Raw genomic sequence first — 4,866 nt, 5'->3', positions numbered from 1 at the left:
CACCGTTGACATCTCACTAGACTGCTATTGTCTGGTTGTGGGTCTGTCAACCCCGACACACCGTGAGATGCTAAGGTCATGTCTTGGTCTTTGTGATCCCTGACACAAGCACAACAAACCCTAGAGATCAGGAGGATCTGCGGGGGGGACACACAGCCCTCCCTGGCCAACGCCACAAACTGCCTCCGTGCTGCCAAGGCCCAACAGTAGATTGGAGGCTTTTCTGAAATGCAGCCTTGGAGTTTGTGTTTTCAAATCCCATGGCTGATGACAGTCCCTGCCTGCTTCCTCCTCTGTCCCAGGTCCTGGTCTTTACTCCATCCACACCCTGCTGGGTGCCTTCATTTTAAAGCTTCTCAGAAACCATAGAATACAAAAAAAGGATACAAAAAATGATAAGCCTTAGTCATGCCCTCATGATGCAAAAATAATTCAACTGGAAAAACAGGAACAGCCAACTCCAAATTTTGAGGAGTAAAGTGTACATTTTGTTTTTGTTTTTGGGGTGTTGTTGTTGTTGTTGTTGTTGTTGTTGTTGTTGTTGTTGTTTGAGATAGTCTCGCTCTGTTGCCCAGGCTGGAGTGTAGTGGCACCATCTTGGCTCACTACAGCCTCTGCCTGCTGGGTTCAAGCAATTCTCCTGCTTCGGTCTCCCGAGTAGTTGGGACTGCAGGCATTCGCCACCTCGCCCAGCTAATTTTTGTATTTTTAGTAGAGACAGGGTTTCACCATATTGGCGAGGCTGGCCTCAAACTCCTGACCTCAAGTGATCCGCCCACCTTGGCCTCTCAAAATGCTGGGATTATAGGCATGAGCCACCATGCCTACCCCAAAGTGTACATTTTGAACAAAGCAAGAGATTTGATATTTCAACACATATTTTATGTCACTGTTCAGAGTGTCAAGTATTCAGTTAGTGAGCTTACCCCCATATCTTGATATAAATTATTTCATTTATTGTTTAAATGATTATCATGCTATATGACCCACCATCTCCAGTAAGCTTTAACGTAGCTAAAACATTACCAGAAACTGATCAAAATTTTAAAAGAAACTATATTTATTCTGCTTCCATATATCCATTTATATATTGATAGATTGCTTAAAAAGTAGGAAAGGGCTGTGTGTGGTGGCTTTTGGGAGGTTGAGGCAGGAGGATTGCTTGAGCTCAGGAGTTGGAGACCAGCCTGAGCAACATGGCAAAACCTTGTCTCTACAAAAAATTAGCTGGGTGTTGTGGCACACACCTGTAGTCCCAACTAATCGGGAGGCTGAGGTGAGAGGAATGCTTGAGCCCGGGAGGTCGAGGCTGTAGTAAGCTGTGATTTTGCCACTGCACTCCAGCCTGGGGAACAGAGTGAGACCCTGTCTCAAAATAATAAATAAATAATAATAAATAAAAAGTAGGAAAGTATAGCAAAACACTGTCCATTTAAAATTATATATGAATAAATAACAAAGAAAATGAGGCACACAATTTTTTTTTCTTTTTGAGACAGGGTCTTGCTCTGTCACCAAGGCTGGAGTGCAGTGGCATGCTCAGGGCTGACTGCCTGACTGCAGTCGTGAACTCCACAGGCTCAGGTGATCCTCCCACCTCAGCCTCTCGAGTAGCTGGGACTACAGGCGTGTGCCTCATGCCCAACTAATTTTTGTATTTTTTGTAGAGATGAGGTTTCGTTCTGTTGTCCAGGCTGGTCTCAAACTCCTGGGCTTAAGCGATCTGCCCTCCTCAGTTTCCCAAAGTGCTAGGATTACAGGCATAAGCCATGGCACCTGGCCAAGGCACACAATTCTTAAAAACAAAATAAAACCTCTTTGGGCCTCAACTTTCTTATCTATCTAGTGGAGACAGTGACCCTACACCCCTAATTCATGTGTTATCTAGAGCAGTGGTTCTCAAGCAGGGGTGATTCTGCCTCCATGGAATTTGCAATGTTTGGAGACGTTTTTGGTTGTCACAACCAGGGAGAGGGTGCTACTGGCGTCTAATGGGTAGAGGCCAGGGATGTGGCTAAATGACAACCCCCTGCAACAAAGAATTCTTCAGCCCCAAGTGTCAATAGTACCAAGGTTGAGAAACCCTTCTCTAGAGGAGTAAAGAAAGAGTTTGAGGCATTTGGCAAAAGTAAAAGCCTTTATGTTTTATTTTGTATTTTGTGGTAAGACAGCATAGAATTAAAAATGTAAACTTTGGCCGGGCACAGTGGCTCACGCTTGTAATCCCAGCACTTTGGGAGGCCTAGGCGGGCGGATCACGAGGTCAGGAGATCGAGACCACGGTGAAACCCCGTCTCTACTAAAAAAAATACAAAAAATTAGCCGGGCGTGGTGGTGGGCGCCTGTAGTCCCAGCTACTCGGGAGGCTGAGGCAGGAGAATGGCGTGAACCCGGGAGGCGGAGCTTGCAGTGAGCCAAGATCGCGCCACTGCACTCCAGTCCGGGAGACAGAGCAAGACTCCGTCTCAAAAAAAAAAAAAAAAAAAAAATGTAAACTTTACAAACATTGAAAAGTAATTATTCCCTTCCAAACCTGACCCCTGGTCCCTCAGTGCTCCTTCCCAGGGGCCATTACTTGTTTCAGTTTCTCATGAATCCTTCCAGAAAAATGCATTGCAAACACAAAGATATATTTTACACACATGCTAGCATATATCCTCTCTATGTTTACCTGGCTTTAAAAAAAAATTTAACACTATAACTTGGAGGCTGGGTGCCCTGGTTCATACCTGTAATCCCAGCACTTTGAGAGGGTAAGGTGGGAGGATTGTTCAAGCCCAGGACTTCAAGACAAGCCTGGGCCACACAGTAAGACTACAAAAAATAAAAAATTAGCCAGAGAGGCTGTGGTGAGCTATAATCATGCCACTGTACTCCAGCCTGGGCAACAGAGCAAGACCCTGTCTAAATATCTATACATAGGCCAGGCGCGGTGGCTCATGCCTGTAATCCCAGCACTTTAGGAGGCCGAGGCAGGCGGATTACGAGGTCAAGAGATCGAGACCATCCTGACTAACATGGTGAAACCCCGTCTTCACTAAAAATACAAAAAGTAGCTGGGCATGGTGGCGGGTGCCCGTAGTCCCAGCTACTGGGGAGGCTGAGGCAGGAGAATGGTGTAAACCCAGGAGGCAGAGCTTGCAGTGAGCTGAGATCGTGCCACTGCACTCCAGCCTGGGTGACAGAGCGACACTCCATCTCAAAAAAAAAAATACACACACACACACACACACACACACATATACATACATAGGTATATAAACTTGGAGATGGCTTCATATCCTTGGTTGTGGAGCTTGTGGCATATAAGCCACAATATGAGATCTATGAGAACAGGGAATCTTTATTTTGCTCTCTAATGTGTCCTAAGTACTTTGAACAGTGGCTGGCATATAGTATGTGTTCAACAGCTATTTTCAACATTTAAATAAATGTTACATGATTTATATTCCATTATGTGCATATGCCATTATCCTCATCTCCTACTGAAGGATATTTAGATTGTTTCCAATCTCTTTCTGGCCATGTCCACGATGCACCCCTGTGAGTACATCTGTAGGATAAAGTCCTTGAACTGAGATTGCTGTCAGAAACGTGTGCATTTGTAACTTTGATAGACAGGTATTGCCAAATTAAAGACATTATTTTTGGTGGGTCCCTTCCACCCCAGTAAGTTGCAAGGATTGCAAAATAATCAAAAATCCCAGTTTAGGTTACAGATTTCTAAACAAGGATGCTCAAAAAAGCTCCCTCATAAGACAGAACTGGGCGGAGTATGAGCTGGCCTTGAAAATGTATGGGATGATTGACTTGGAAAGGGATGCTGAGCTGCCACTGTGGGCCTGATTAGTCATTGTTCTGGAAGCCCTAGAGACATACATGTTTTCAACCTATCCCCATTCTCTAGAGCACTGCGGCCTTCACCTGCCAACGCCATGACCACAGCTGCCTCTGCAGCTTTGGAGTGTGTCCTGCCCCCACACCGTGGGGGAGAAATGCCACAGGAAGAGTCATGAAAATTATCCACATTGAGATTTCGGAGCCATCAGTTAGCTGATGGGAAAAAGGCTCATGATTGGCTTCTACTGCCTTTGAGCTGCCACTTGGGCAGTGAGAATGATGATTTGATGGAGGCAAATTGAGATAGTGAAGGAGTGCTGTATCCTATCTTCTGGCACTGTGCCTTACACACAATGTCTCATGTAATCTTTCCAACATGAAGCAGATATTATTTTGCTCATTTTAGGGATGAAGAAACTGGGGCATGGAAAGGTTAAGTAACTTGCCCAATGTCCCACATTTGGAAGTGTTGGGGCCAGGACTGGCCTAATTCCAGTGCCTGGATTTCTAATCACTCCATATCACTGCCTCTCCAAATTACGAATTTCGGCTTCTATCATTAAAGGATCTGTTTCTTCAGGACTCCTCCTTTTAGAGTTGTTTCTAAGTCTGTCAGACAGCTCGATATGTGGGAGGCTGCCACATCCCCTTCACCAGAGACTCATTGATGAACACCTACTAAGTGCTAATTGCCAAAAGCCATGCTGATTTCCAAAGGGACCCTTAATGATAACTATCACGTTCTTTCCTGCAGTCAAATCTTATCTTCACTTCTAGCTCATGAACACGGAGAGGGTACGGGCCATGTCTGATGGGCTGGTGCTTAGTAGGATCTTAGAAGACTGTTGTCTGAAAGTCTAACCAGCACTGGAAGTGTGAGCCAGTGCACCCTACCTGACCCAGCCTTGTCCTGGCACAAACCCAAGCATCTTTGGGTTTCTTTACCACCTTGATGCTATCTTACTTATTGCCTTGGCTGTCTTCTTCTTCTTCTTCTTTCTTCTTCTTCTTTCTTCTTCTTCTTCT

Source organism: Hylobates moloch, unplaced genomic scaffold (assembly GCF_009828535.3).
Source record: "Hylobates moloch isolate HMO894 unplaced genomic scaffold, HMol_V3 SCAFFOLD_14, whole genome shotgun sequence".
Taxonomy (NCBI): domain Eukaryota; kingdom Metazoa; phylum Chordata; class Mammalia; order Primates; family Hylobatidae; genus Hylobates; species Hylobates moloch.
Note: the sequence above shows the minus strand (reverse complement) of the source record.